The sequence below is a fragment of the Apium graveolens genome, chromosome 7 (genome assembly GCF_009905375.1).
Source record: "Apium graveolens cultivar Ventura chromosome 7, ASM990537v1, whole genome shotgun sequence".
Lineage (NCBI taxonomy): Eukaryota > Viridiplantae > Streptophyta > Magnoliopsida > Apiales > Apiaceae > Apium > Apium graveolens.
Genome location: NC_133653.1, coordinates 90,889,879 through 90,906,568, shown reverse-complemented (window position 1 = coordinate 90,906,568; position 16,690 = coordinate 90,889,879).

Genomic DNA, 16,690 nt, shown 5'->3' with positions numbered 1-16,690 from the left:
CACCCTTGAGGCCAGATTCAGAGACCCCTGCCCCTGAGCCAGAGTCTGAGATGCCTAAGACTGTTCCTGTCAGTGTTGGTGGCAAGTTAGCCCAAGATCGAGACTTTGTGTACTCCCGCATTCCTGAGTTGGGAGCTTTGGTAGATAGGTTGATTCAGGATTCTAGGCGGAGGACTTCAGTGGTGATGGAGGAGTGGAGAGCTAGGATTCAGATGGTGGAGCAGGTTGCCAGGAGGAGATTGGATAAGGGACCATCCACTAGTGATGCTGATGCTGAGGCCCGAAGGCTGCATAAGATCATTCGCTGGATGTTGGTTGTGTTGAGAGAGATTCTAGATGATTAGACGGGACTGTTGGTTGAGCCCGTAGATTGTTATTTTCAGCGCCGGTAGGCTTTGGGATACTTGGTCAGATGCCGGGATCCCTTTTTCATTTATCTTCTTGTATTTAGATCAGTGTTGTAATAGTAGTTGTAGTTGGAAGTTAGGGGTAGATAGGGGGATGTTTTCCAGTTTTTCCTCTGTTTAATCCTGCTATTTATTGTACCTTATCTCAGAACTTATGATAACCAGAATTATCTCTATGTACCCTTTGCCTAAATAAATCCATTGTCTTGCTTTCCATTGTGCACTTTGATTATCTTATAAATTGTTCTCAATACCATGTTTTCGTATAATCATGTTTAAAGATCATAAACCCTGTTTTGTGCCATGATAAAACAACACTGATATGAGAATTATGTAGTAATAAGGATTGCATGTGCAAAATTGGGTAAAAACTTAAAACCCACAAAAGAGATTCCATAGAAACTGTTGTTATATATATGCCATGCCATCGTATTGCTAAATAATTGCTCAATCAGGTTTGTAAGAAATGGTGTGGCACCCCAAAACCCGGGGTCAGGAGTCTCGGAAGCCACGCTATCTAAACTCACACAACTCACACTACAATATGTAAATACTCACGCTTCACGACCCTAGACTTAACACACACACACTACAGGTTATTGTCTTGGAAACGAACCATCATTACTTGAGAAATTTTATTACAACCCATATGTAATTAGTCTTACCGGGGGTGACCTTTAAATAAGGTTAATCCGCCGGCCGAATATACGTTTCTTATTTCTTATTTTACATAACCCATACTTATAAATAAGCCGAACTATAAACAACTGAAAACTAATCCAGCTTATTCCGACTACCTGAGGTACTGCACCAAACAATCTACGGAACAGCTGGCCATTTCCTACCTGTTTCCTGGCTGTGGTTCTCATGGCAGGCATCTTGATTCACTGTTGTGTTGTGTCAATTTAAGAAAACAAGTGTGAGCTAAGATACTCAGCATAATAATGTATAGTATGAAATGACTGTATAATAAGATCATATATTATATATATGTTTTATTTAAGAGTAGATTTCTTGGTGTCCCACACCTTATGATGAAAACAATTCTTTTAAGGGGGTTTTATAACCTGCTAATACCTTAATAGTAATCCCAGCACCTAGGCTTGGGTTACGGTATTGTATATCAATTCCAATTGGAAGATTTTGGACATCTCACAGGAGCCACCGCATACGATGATCAGTCGTCCTACGGAAAGTAATCTTCTTTACTAGTAAAAGGACGAATACCATCATCTCTCGGGTATCACCGTGGCCGCATTCGGGCTACGTGTCCCATTTTCGGGTATACACATACTTCACAAGTTCCTGAGTACACAAAGTACCTTCGTCTGCGGTACCTTTGGTAGCCCATCCAGCACACGTAGTACCAGAGTCTACCCCTCCATTGTCCTTCAACAGAATTCTATCAATCTCGGGAACTTGAACCACATCGAAGTTCCCCAAGCCTTTTGCTTGTTGATAGAGATAGTTTATCTTTTTTTTAATTATAAGAGTATATATATGTATATAGGTACTTTCGAGAATTTCGGAGGAAGTACTAGGGATGTGAGTTGACCGTTGTCAACAGATAATTAATAAGGGGAAAAGTTTCTTCTCGAAACTATATTCAATATAATAATAAGTCGGGATAATATTCACCGATGATCTGAAATTATTCGAATGATACTTCTAAATCAGAAGGTATATCAGGATCTATGATCTTTCAATCAATAACCATCCTTTAACAAATAAGCATTACTTAAATAGTAGTCTATAAATAATTAAATGATAATCGATATTAATCATACCTCGAATGAGTTATTCTTTAAAAGATTTTTTAAATAGTATTCCTCAACTAGTTTGTGTTTACATAATTAATAATCTATAATGATTAATCGGGTTTGAAATCAATAACGTTGAAGTATACTACTCCTATAATAAAGGAATACGTATATAATATTTAATATCCGAATCAATAAAATATAGTTGAGGGAATATGCTCATTGGGAAATCATTTTAAAAGTTCGAGGTGTTTTAATGTTTCGTAAGTGGACGATGAGTCCCTTTAAAACGCACCACTATGGTCGTATAACCGTCCTATAATATCTCCGGAACGATTCCCGGGTTTTATCTTAATCCCCGACCGACCCTCGGTCTTATATAATACGTCACGCTTAAAGCGAAATAATCATTTCACGATATATACTTATCGTACAATATCGCAATATTATGCGAAAATTTAACAACTACGTATCATGGCAAACATGGTATTTATGCGATGATAGTAAAACAATCCTTTCACAACACAACAATAAAATGGAGTTGGGTTTGTAAACTTGTCTGGGTATCTCGAGGTGGAGGATGCTCTAGGTTTCGCTCGGAAATCTATAACCATAAACACATTTCATTTTGTTAGATTCCGTCCTAATTCACGGTAACTCGCACTCATGTGCTACTCATTATACACCCTCTCAATTCATACTACCCTTAACATTTCTTTTAAGTCATAAACACTTTATGGTCACTTCATTTTCCTAAGTATCTTGAGTTCATTCTCATTATCGTTGTCGGCTCCGCATAAGGATTCTTACGGTTTCTACTCGCGCGGTCTCAACTCCGACATTTTTATAAAATTGAGAAATCATTATTTTCACTTGAAATTTTTATGACAGTTAGAAAACTCCACATGTTACTCTCTGTAAAACTTTCATGATTTATGAATACTTTTAAGTCTATCCTTTATATTTTCAAAGTTCGTGATTCGTAGCAGTTTTTGTCACATAAAACACTTTTACTAAAACGATCATAACTTTTGATCCGTAAATCGGAATTAAGAGATTCAAGCGCCTAAACGATCTTTATAATATTTTCTATATTAAACAAAGGTTATTTCTTAAGAATCTACAGTTTACAACTTCGAGACTTTCTGCAGAAACTTAAAGTTACGGTTTGTTGGTTTTAACGAAGTTACGTTTACGATCGGGGTTTCGTTTACGCCTTAACTATCAACACAACCACCAACAATCATCATATCATCATAAACACATAAAATACTCTCAAGAACATCATGTTCTTGAGGCAACAACAACCAACCTTAAATCTACTTAAATTAATCATCAAGATTTCATCAACAACACTTAGTAAGCTAGGTTTACTAACACCTACTAAATGGATCTTAAACATGAACCTTAAATAAAGTTAGGCCAAAGATTTTTACCTTTATTGAAAGCTTGAGATGTGTTCTTGAGGATGGTGGAGTCTTGGAAGTGCTTGGTATGATTTTTGGAACCTAAAACCACCATTAAAATTAAGAAACCAAAGAGAGGTTACTATTCACACTATTCACTAGTGAGTTTCTTGAATTTATTCCACCCATCAAACCTTGATAAAAAGAGATGAAAGATTTTTCTTACCTTAGTTTAGTTGCTAGGAGTCTTGGGAAATAATTGTGTGATTTTACAAGAACTAGAGCTTGGAGTTTTGAATTGCAATTTTCTTTTTTTTCTTCAAAATAGCCGAATGGGAGCAAATGGGGGTGGGGGGTATTTATAGCACTTGGTTGCTTCTCTTGGATGATTTCTAGGTTGCTTCTTGGAAGGTGACTTGATATCTTTGCAAGTTGATCTTTATTCTTCCTAGGATAGCTTAGGTTTATTCCTTGTCTCCAAATCCATGGACATATCTTTGTAGCTTGCTAGCTTACAAGCTAAACTACAAGGTTAGCTCCTTAGCACACTATTTGCTAGCTAGCTTGGTCATCCTAGGGTTAGCTCACTATTTGACGAAGTAACCATGGTTACTTCCTTACCATGGTTTAGTTAGTGCGTTACGTTTAATTAATCGTTTACGCGTTCGCTCGGTTACTTAAACGTTCTCCGCAATACTTATTCGTAAATAGTTCGCAATGTAATTCTTTTCATTTCTATTCCTTATATTTTTATTTATCCTAATTGAATATAAATCCGTAGGATTTTAATCTCGTAATTATATTGTGATTCCCGTAGTCCTTGATAAGTCATAATTACGGTCATTTTTCAAAGTTCGTTTTCTTCGAAAACTAATAGCGTTTACATACACTCATTTGGTGCGCATAGTCGTAATATCGATTCCGAAACTCATTTTCTTATGCACTATATAGTGTGGGCTCAAAAGTTTTTCCCGCCTGTTAGGGTTACTATTCATTAAACGTTTTACAGGGTCTCAAAAATTCGAGTTATTACAGTCTTCCCCTCTAACAAGGATTCCGTCCCGGAATCAATTAGAAAATAAGTGGGGATATCTATTCCTCATGGTGTCTTCAAGTTCCCAAGTTGATTCCTCAACATTTTGAATTCTCCACAAGATCCTAACTAGCTTCACCGTTTTGTTCCTCAACACTTGTTCTTTCTGGTCCATTATTCTTATTGGCTGCTCGATGTAGGTCAGGTCTGGTTGTAAATCTACCTGCTCGTACTCTATTACATGATGGGCATCGGCATGGTACTTTCTCAACATGGATACGTGAAACACATTTCGTAGTTGTTGCAAATTAGGAGGCAAGGCGAGCTCGTAAGCTAGAGGTCCTATCCTCCTCAAAATTTCAAAGGGTCCTATGAATCTGGGACTCAGCTTCCCTTTCTTTCCAAATCTCATCACTCCTTTCCACGGAGATACCTTCAATAACACAAAATGTCCTACTTCATATTCCCTATCCTTCCTGGTCTTATCGGCGTACCTCTTTTGTCTGTCCTGAGCTGCTACCAGTCTCTTCCTGATGAGTTTTACCATTTCTCTGATCTGCTGAACTAACTTTGGTCCTAATAGCTTGTGTTCTCCAACTTCATCCCAACACAGGGGAGAGCGACATCTTCTCCCGTAAAGAGCTTCATACGGGGGCATTCCTATGCTAGCGTGATAGCTATTTTTGTAAGAAAATTCTATCAGGGGTAAGTGATCATCCCAATTTCCTTTAAAGTCGATGGCACATACTCGCAACATATCTTCTAGGGTCTGTATAGTCCTTTCGCTTTGTCCATCCGTCTGGGGGTGGTAAGCGGTACTCATGTTTAGTCTGGTGCCTACACATTCCTGGAAGCTTCTCCAAAATCGGGAATTAAACCTCGGGTCTCTATCTGACACTATGGCTACAAGAACGCCGTGTCTTATTACAATTTCCTTCAAGTAAATATCTACCAACTTGTCTACGGTGTACCTTTCATTGATTGGTAGGAAGTGTGCGGACTTGGTTAGTCTATCAATGATAACCCATATAGTATCTCTATTAGTCTTTGTCCTAGGTAAGCCTGTCACAAAATCCATGGCTATGTGTTCCCATTTCCATTCCGGAATTTCTAGGGGTCGTAACAGTCCACTAGGTCGCGGGTGTTCCGCCTTCACTCTTTGGCATGTCAAGCACTTGTTAACCCACTCCGCTACTTCTCTCTTCATGTTAGGCCACCAATAATATTCCTTAAGGTCATGGTACATTTTCGTACTTCCTGGGTTGATTGAATATCTAGAGCTGTGACCTTCATGAAACAGTTCGTCCTTTAATTCTTGCACATTCGGAATCCAAATCCGGGACGCATACCTCATGATCCCTTCCTCATCCTTCTCGCATCTCACTTCTTCACCGGTTAATGTCCCTTTTTCCTCACTCATCTTCTTTTCCTGACATACTCGTATCTTTGCTGTCAGTTCTGGTACTAGCTTAATCTCAAATAATCCTTCCGTTCCCTCACCGGTCATTCTTACGTCGATTTCCATCTTCTCAAATTCCTTAACTAATTCCTCCGATGTCATTATCATCTTGAGTCTTTCCTTCCTACTAAGGGCGTCAGCCACCACATTGGCTTTACCCGGGTGATACAAAATTTCACAGTCGTAGTCCTTTATCAACTCTAACCATCTCCTCTGTCTCATGTTCAGTTCCTTTTGAATAAAAATATATTTGAGGCTTTTATGGTCAGTGTAGATCTCGCATTTCTCACCGTATAGGTAGTGTCTCCAGATTTTTAGGGCAAATACTATGGCTGCTAATTCTAGGTCATGCGTAGGGTATCAGCTCTCATATTCCTTCAATTTTCGAGAGGCATACGCTATAACCTTGCCGTGCTGTATTAGTACACATCCTAATCCTTTAAGTGATGCGTCTCTGTATATCACAAACTCTCCCTTTCCATCGGGAAGAGCGAGCACTGGTGCTGACACCAGCCTCTTTTTCAGTTCTTGAAAACTCTCCTCACACTTTTCCGTCCATACGAACTTTTCTGCCTTCCGGGTAAGTCAAGTCAGTGGACCGGCTATCTTAGCAAAGTCTTGCACGAATCTCCGGTAATATCCTGCTAAACCTACAAAACTCCTAACCTCTATTGGGGTTGCTGGTCTTTCCCAATTGGATACCGCCTCTATCTTGGCAGGGTCAACTAAAACTCCTTTTCTACTCACCACATGTCCTAAAAACTGAACTTCTCTCAACCAAACTTCGCACTTCGAAAATTTGGCATACAATTTCTCATTCCTCAAGATTTCTTAGACTATCCTCAAATGTTCTGCATGTTCTTGCTCTGTCCTTGAGTAGATCAGAATATCATCTATAAAAACTATCTCACATATGTCCAAGTACTTTTTGAACACTCTGTTCATCAAATCCATAAAGGTTGCGGGTGCATTGGTTAATCCAAACGACATGACTAAGAACTCATAGTGTCCATACCTAGTGCGAAAAGCAGTCTTTGGTATATCTTCCGGTTTGATTTTCAACTGGTGGTATCCTATCCTTAAATCTATTTTGGAAAAATGTACAGCTCCTTTGATTTGGTCGAATAGGTCATCAATTCTGGGAAGAGGGTACCTATTCTTTATAGTCAGCTTATTCAGCTCTCAATAGTCTATACAAAATCTCATGTTGCCGTCTTTTTTCTTTATGAATAATACTAGTGCTCCCCATGGTGACACACTGGGCCTTATCATTCCATTATCTAAAAATTCTTGCAGTTGAGAAGCTAGTTCTTTCATCTCAACTGAGGCTAACCTATATGGGGCCTTGGATACTGGTGTCGTCCCTGGTGCTAACTCTATAGCGAACTCTATTTCTCTGTCAGGTGGCAATCCTGGTAAGTTTTCTGGAAATACATCCTCGAATTCGTTTACTATGGGTATGTCCTGTATGTTGGGGACCTCCTTCTGGGTATCTATTACATAAGCCAAATAGGCCTCGTTACCTTTCCTCAACAATCTTTTTGCGTGAAGCATGGTCAAAAATTTCTGGTTCTGTCGTTGACCTTTAAACACTACCTCTTTATCATTCTGCACTCTTATCTTAACTTTCTTCTATTCACAATCTATTTGCGCTCCGTTACTGGATAACCGATCCATTCCTAAGATCACATCAAATTCTCCTAACGCGAATGGTATTAAGTCGACCTCGAAGATCTTCTCTTCTAATTTTAGCTTGCACTTAGGGTATATTTGATTTACAGGGATTATTTCTTTGTTTGCTATCTCCACTCGTAATACCGCATGTAAGGGTATAGCCTTAAGTTTTAACTTGCTAGCAAAATCTTGAGATATAAAAGACTTGGTTGCTCCAGAATCAAATAGGACATTTGCATGCTCGGAATTTAACAAAAGGGTACCTGCTATCACGTCAGTGTTTCAGACAGCATCCTGAACAGTCATGTTGAAGGTCCTAGCGGCTAGAGGTCGGTTAGATGCAGCTCTACTCATTCCTGAGGCTGGGGGCTTCAACGTTGGGCAATCCCGCTTCATGTGTCCTACCTTCCCACATTGGAAACACGTTACTTTGGGCCGGGTGCAACTGTTGGCAAGGTGCCCGATTTGGTCACACAAGTAACATCTCAGAGGGGCTCTTATCTGGTTACACACTCCAAGGTGCCTCTTCTTACATGTTTGACATTCTGGTATTGGGGCACGTGGTTGGTTATGAAATGTTGCCCTAGATTGTCCGCCGTCCTGGCCAACGCTCTCATTTGGGGCCTTTCTGAATCCGGGCCTCTTGCAGGTTGGGACACCGCTCCCCTGAAGAACCTACTTGGAAGGCTCCTGTTTCCGGTTCCTATTCCTTGGCTTCCTATCTTCCTCTTCCTATTCTCCTTTTCTTTCATAGTCTGTTCACTACCAGCTTCAACAATCGAGGCTTTCTGTACTAAGGTGGCATAGTCTGTCAGCTCTAACACTGCTACTCGGTTCTGTATCCATTGTTTTAGACCAAGCTGGAACCTTCGCGCTTTCTTTTCTTCGGTATTCAAAAACTCAGGCACAAATCTAGACAACTCAGTAAATTTGGCCTCATATTCTGCCACGGTCATCTTATCCTATTTCAACTCCAGAAACCTAATCTCCATCTAGGTTTCCATTAACCTAGGGAAGTACTTGTCTAAGAACAGTCGGGTAAATCTATCCCATGGGATCACAGCATCAGTTTCTTAGTTTCGTTTGGACTCCCACCAATAGTTAGTTTCTCCTTTCAGCATGTAAGAAGCGAAAATGGTCTTATGTCGTTCCTCAACTCCTAGTATCTCGAAGGAATTTTCTATCTCTTTGAGCCAGGCCCGTGCTTCAACAGGGTCAGCAAATCCTAGAAACTCTGGGGGTTTGAGGGATTTGAAGGCTCTAAAGATAGTAGCTGCAGTCTGTTGGGCAGCAGGGGGCTGTGGTGGAATAGGCTATTGGTTCAGATTTGCTCTCAGCATTTCCATAAATTCATTTACGGGGTTCCCTCCCTGATGGGTATCCTCAGCCTCTTCTTCTACATATTCTTCCTCATCGTATTCATTATAGTCTATGTCTTCTTCACTTTCCTCATTTACTACTAGGTCACCTCGTTGTTGGTTAACAGACTCTGCGGGCTGTGCCCTGGTTCTTCTTCTACGGGGTGGCATTATTCTGATAAGGAAAATTGGTCACATGATTATAACAGTTAGGTTATTTTATTCATATATAAGCATGTCATTTATTACTTAACAGGTTTTATAAAGTGCATTAATATAAACATCAATTCTTTAATAACTGCTTAGATATATATTCATAAGATCTCCCAGTTATATCCTGGGGATGAAACAACTAGCCGAGTTCATACATGTCTGGTTACAATCTATCACTGCTAGTTCTAAATACTGAAATGAAAATACATAAGCCGTGTACCTTGAAAGGCTAGGAACACTATCTACTACTAGCAATCCTATCAAAATTGGTGACAAGTCACTCAGCCTTCTTCAAGGTCTACATCTAGTCACTAATCTCTCAGTCACTATCACTATGAGTGAGGTCACACACCCTCTTCATCGCTCCTGTAATCATCATCTCTGCATCGACTACTGGGATGTATCCTCCCACTGATGTCATCCTCATCTGAACCCCGGTACGGAGCTCGATCCCATCGATCTCTCTACGGGCTATGGCTGGGGAAGCAACTCTGAAATCTCCGGGGTATCCTAGTCGGGTAGCTCTCTCAGCTATCAGTGCCTGGCGTAACTCAGCAATGCGGGCAGATGCCGCTGTGATCTCAGCGTTAAGCTGACTCACTACCCAGTCATGTACGGCTACATGCATGGTTGCCGGTGGTGGTAGAGGTGAGTCTGGGTCGCTAGAGGATATGTCATGGACCTCATGGAACTGTGCGCGTATCGCCTCTCATCATCATCATCAGTATAGGACATAGGGCTCTGGATCCCTGGGGGTGGTGTAGGAGAACGAATAGCCTGGTGTGGGTACATCTCTACATCTCTCCATACTACGCCATTAGCTACGGGGACAGGAAGCTCAGTCTCCTCCTCTAGGACATCCTCAGTAGGGTCATCGTCTGAATCATCAATGGGTGGGCTCTCTGGCTCGGGAATAGGGTTATGCTCAGGAATCATCAAATCATCAACAGGGTCAACCTCCCTCCTAGGCTCCATTGGTACCTGACACAATAGGCAAGGTGTTACTAACTTAGAGTTGGAATTCCCTTGAGGGTAAAACAGTCAAGACTAGCCGTGTAGCCGACGACGAACTCGACTTGAGCTCTAATTGATTGTTTTATTATTCTTAGGTCTACATATTTTATATCCTATTGTTTCCAAGATTTGATAACCTAAGGCTCTGATACCATTTCTGTGGCGCCCCAAAACCCGGGGTCAGGAGTCTCGGAAGCCACGCTATCTAAACTCACACAACTCACACTACAATATGCAAATACTCACGCTTCACGACCCCACACTTAACACACACACACTACAGGTTATTGTCTTGGAAATGAACCATCATTACTAGAGAAATTTTATTACAACCCAAATGTAATTAGTCTTACCGGGGGTGACCTTTAAGTAAGGTTAATCCGTCGGCCGAATATACATTTCTTATTTCTTATTTTACATAACCCATACTTATAAATAAGCCGAACTATAAACAACTGAAAACTAATCCAGCTTATTCCGACTACCTGAGGTACTGCACCAAACAATCTACGGAACAACTGGCCATTTCCAACCCATTTCCTGGCTGTGGTTCTCATGGCAGGCATCTTGATTCACTGTTGTGTGGTGTCAATTTAAGAAAACAAGTGTGAGCTAAGATGCTCAGCATAATAATGTACAGTATGAAATGACTGTATAATAACATCATATATTATATATATGTTTTATTTAAGAGTAGATTTCTTGGCGTCCTATACCTTCTTATGAAAACAATTCTTTTAAGGGGGTTTTATAACCAGCGAATACCTTAATAGTAATCCCAGCACCAAGGCTTGGGTTACGGTGTTGCATATCAATTCCAATTGGAAGATTTTGGACATCTCACAGGAGCCACCGCATATGATGATCAGTCGTCCTACGGAAAGTAACCTTCTTTACAAGTAAAAGGACGAATACCGTCATCTCTCGGGTATCACCCTGGCTGCATTCGGGCTACGTGTCCCATTTTCGGGTATACACATACTTCACAAGTTCCTGAGTACACAAAGTACCTTCTCCTGCGGTACCTTTGGTAGCCCATCCAGCACACGTAGTACCATACCCCTCCATTGCCCTTCAAAAGAATTCTATCAATCTCGGGAACTTGAACCACATCGAAGTTCCCCAAGCGTTTTGCTTGTTAATAGAGATAGTTTATCTTTTTTTTAAATATAAGAGTATATATATGTATATACGTACTTCCGAGAATTTCGGAGGAAGTACTAGGGATGTGAGTTGACCGTTGTCAACAGATAATTAATAAGGGGAAAAGTTTCTTCTCGAAACTATATTCAATATAATAATAAGTCGGGATAATATTCACCAATGATCTGAAATTATTCGAATGATACTTCTAAATCAGAAGGTATATCAGGATCTATGATCTTTCAATCAAAAACCATCCTTTAACAAATAATCATTACTTAAATAGTAGTCTATAAATAATTAAATGATAATCGATATTAATCATACCTCAAATGAGTTATTCTTCAAAAGATTTATTTAAATAGTATTCCTCAACTAGTTTATGTTTACATAATTAATAATCTATAATGATTAATCGGTTTTGAAATCAATAACGTTGAAGTATACTACTCCTATAATAAAGGAATACGTATATAATATTTAATATCCGAATCAATAAAATATAGTTGAGGGAATATGCTCATTGGGAAATCGTTTTAAAAGTTCGAGGTGTTTTAATGTTTCGTAAGTGGACGATGAGTCCCTTTAAAACGTACCACTATGGACGTATAACCGTCCTATAATATCTCCAGAACGATTCCCGGGTTTTATCTTAATCCCCGACCGACCCTCGGTCTTATATAATACGTCACGCTTAAAGCGAAATAATCATTTCACGATATATACTTATCGTACAACATCGCTATATTATGCGAAAATTCAACAACTACGTATCATGGCAAACACGGTATTTATGCGATGATAGTAAAACAATCCTTTCACAACACAACAGTAAAATGGAGTTGGGTTTGTAAACTTGCCTGGGTATCTCGAGGTGGAGGATGCTCGAGGTTCTGCTCGGAAATCTATAACCATAAACACATTTCATTTTGTTAGGTTTCGTCCTAATTCACGGTAACTCGCACTCATGCGCTACTCATTATACACCCTCTCAACTCATACTACCCTTAACATTTCTTTTAAGTCATAAACACTTTATGGTCACTTCATTTTCCTAAGTATCTTGAGTTCATTCTCAATATCGTTGTCGGCTCCGCTTAAGGATTCTTACGGTTTCTACTCGCGCGGTCTGGGCTCCGACATTTTTATAAAATTGAGAACTCATTATTTTCACTTGAAATTTTTATGACAGTTAGGAAACTCCACATGTTACTCTCTGTAAAACTTTCATGATTTATGAATACTTTAAGCCTATCCTTTATATTTTCAAAGTTTGTGATTCGTAGCAGTTTTTGTCACATAAAACGCTATTACTAAAACGATCATAACTTTTGATCCGTAAATCGGAATTAAGAGATTCAAGCGCCTAAACGATCCTTATAATATTTTATATCTTAAACAAAGGTTATTTCTCAAGAATCTACAGTTTACAACTTCGAGACTTTCTGCAGAAACTTAAAGTTACGGTTTGTTGGTTTTAATGAAGTTACGTTTATGATCGGGGTTTCGTTTACGCCTTAACTATCAACACAACCACCAACAATCATCATATCATCATCAACACACAAACTCCTCTCAAGAACATCATGTTCTTGAGGCAACAACAACCAACCTTAAATCTACTTAACTTAATCATCAAGATTTCATCAACAACACTTAGTAAGCTAGGTTTACTAACACCCACTAAATGGATCTTAAACATGAACCTTATAAAAAGTTAGGCCAAAGATTTTTTACCTTTCTTGAAAGCTTGAGATGTGTTCTTGAGGATGGTGGAGGCTTGGAAGTGCTTGGTATGATTTTTGGAACCTAAAACCACCATTAAAATCTAGAAACCAAAGAGAGGTTACTATTCACACTATTCACTAGTGAGTTTCTTGAATTTATTCCACCCATCAAATCTTGATAAAAAGAGATGAAAGATTTTTCTTACCTTATTTTAGTTACTAGGAGGCTTTGAAAATAATTGTGTGATTTTACAAGAACTAGAGCTTGGAGTTTTGAATTGCAATTTCCTTTTTTTTCTTGAAAATAGCCGAATGGAAGCAAATGGGGGTGGGGGGGGGTATTTATAGCACTTGGTTGCTTCTTTTGGATGATTTCTAGGTTGCTTCTTGGAAGGTGACTTGATATCTTTGCAAGTTGATCTTTATTCTTCCTAGGATAGCTTAGGTTTATTCCTTGTCTCCAAATCCATGGACATATCTTTGTAGCTTGCTAGCTTACAAGCTAAACTACAAGGTTAGCTTTTTAGCACACTATTTGCTAGCTAGCTTGGTCATCCTAGGGTTAGCTCACTATTTGATGAAGTAACCATGGTTACTTCCTTACCATGGTTTAGTTAGTGCGTTACGTTTAATTAATCGTTTACACGTTCGCTCGGTTACTTAAACGTTCTCCGCAATACTTATTCGTAAATGGTTTGCAATGTAATTCTTTTCGTTTCTATTCCTTATATTTTTATTTATCCTAATTGAATATAAATCCGTAGGATTTTAATCTCATAATTATATTGTGATTCCCGTAGTCCTTGATAAGTCGTAATTACGGTCATTTTTCAAAGTTCGTTTTCTTCGAAAACTAATAGCGTTTACATACACTCATTTGGTGCGCATAGTCATAATATCGATTCCGAAAACTCATTTTCTTATGCACTATATAGTGCGGGCTCAAAAGTTTTTCCCGTATGTCAGGGTTACTATTCATTAAACGTTTTATAGGGTCTCCAAAATTCGAGTTATTACAAATGGCCAACTCACCAGATCACCAAGAAGAAGAAATCCCCACCCAAGACCCAAAAATAAACCCAGAAACCACTATGATGAGCATACTTGCTCAGCTTTTGCAACAACCTGTGGCCCCTAAAGTTGGAAAATTTAATCACTTTCAATCTGTTCATCCCCCAGAGTTCTTAGGTTTGCTAGACCCAATTAACGCGCAGTCGTGGTTGAAAGAAATGGAAAAAGCCTTTGAGTTAGCAGAAGTTAAGGATGACAGGAAAGCTCAGTACGCAAGTTACTATCTGAAAGATGAAGCAAGTTTCTGGTGGGAGTCTTCCAAGGCGTTATTGGAAGGCAAGGACTTATCTTGGGAGAAGTTCACCGAGATGTTTCTGGAAAAGTATTTGCCAAGCTATATGCAAGATCAGTTGGAAATGAAATTTCTGGATCTTAGACAGGAGGAAATGTCAGTAGCGGAATATGAAGTGAAGTTTTCAGAATTGTCAAGATTCGTACCTGAGTACGTGAATACGGAGGCGAAGAAGGCTAAGAGGTTCCAACAGGGACTTAAGCCGTGGATTAGGAGTCAAATAGCAATGTTGGAGATTAAGAATTATACTGCTTTGGTTCCGAAAGCAATGATAGTGGAAGGTGAGCGGGAAGCTGCCCGAAGAGAAAATAAAGGAAGAAAGAGGAAGTTTGAAAGCTCTGAGCAAGAGCAAGGAAGCTCAAAGTTCAGAGGGAAGTTTGGGAAGAATGGTGGAAGTCAAAACCAAAAGTTCCAGAAGTTTAGACCCGGTAATGGAGCTCAGAAGAACCGTTTCCAGAAAGCTGGACAACCGGGGAAGGATAGCAGACCCCAGATGCAAGAATGCAGGAACTGTGGAAAGAGACACCCGGGGAGGTGTAATAAGCTGGATATAACGTGTTTTAAGTGCAACCAGAAGGGACATTATTCTTCAGAGTGTCCAAATGGAGTAAGGAAGCCTGATTCGACATGTTTCAAGTGTGGCAAAGTGGGCCATATGGCCAGGAATTGTAAAGAGCCTGTGCAGAAGGCTAATGTTCTCAGAATTGCTGGACCACCGTCACTCCCAACACCATCAGCTCAACCTAGAGCTAGAACCTTTAACATGACAATGAAAGATGCGGTGCAAGAGGTGGACGTGGTAGCAGGTATGCTTGTTATAAACTCAGTAGAAGTAAAGGTTTTGATGGATTCTGGAGCAACTAGATCTTTTATCTCTGAAAGTATTCTTGATAAGTTAAATTGTGTTGCGTACCCTCTAGAGCCTAATATGATTATAGAGGTAGCAAATGAAGAGAAAGTTGTTGTTAATAAGATTTGTCCTGATTGTGATGTGTCTATAGAAGGTCGGCACTTTTTTGCTGACTTAATTCCCTTTAAGTTAGGAGAATTTGAGGTTATACTAGGAATGGATTGGTTGTCAAACCATGAGGCACAAATAAAATGTAAAACTAAGAAGGTGAAGTTAAGAACCAAGGATGGTGAGGAAGTGATATTTAAAGGAAAGAGGCAAGAGAAGAAATTTTTAACGGCTATTGAGGCAAGAAGATTAATACGTCAAGGATGCGAAGTTTATTTGGCTCATGTCATGGACATGGAGAAAGAATCTGTGAAGATCGAGGATATTCCGGTAGTAAGAGACTTTCCGGATGTGTTTCCTGATGAATTGCCTGGACTACCTCCAGACAGAGAGATCGAGTTTACGATTGACTTGGCTCCTGGTACGGAACCAGTGTCGAAAGCTCCCTATCGCATGGCGCCGGTCGAAATGAAGGAATTGGAAGCTCAGTTGCAAGAGTTGTTGGACAAAGGAGTAATCCGACCGAGTGTATCCCCGTTGGGCGCACCGGTGTTATTTGTAAAGAAAAAGGATGGAAGTATGAGGTTGTGCATAGATTACCGCAAACTGAATAAGTTGACGATCAAGAATAAGTATCCTCTACCGCGGGTCGACGACTTGTTTGACCAGTTAAAAGGAGCTTCGTGTTTTTCAAAGATTGATTTAAGATCTGGGTATCATCAGTTAACGATCAAAGCGGAAGATATACCCAAGACAGCGTTCCGAACGCAATACGGACACTATAAATTTTTGGTAATGGCATTTGGCTTGACGAATGTGCCAGATGCATTTATGGATCTTATGAATAGAGTATTCAAGCAGTATTTGGATAAGTTTGTTATTGTGTTTATCGACGATATACTGATTTACTCAAAGACGGAAGAAGATCATAAGGAGCATTTGAGGATTTCCTTGGAAATTCTGTGAAAAGAGAAACTGTATGCTAAGTTTTCAAAGTGTGAATTTTGGCTAAAGGAAGTGCAATTTCTTGGTCATGTAGTCAATAAAGAAGGAATTAAAGTGGACCCAGACAAGATAGAAGCTATAATGAATTGGGAAAGACCCAAGACTCCGACGGAAGTCAGAAGTTTTCTGGGATTAGCCGGATACTATAGAAGATTTGTGCAAGATTTCTC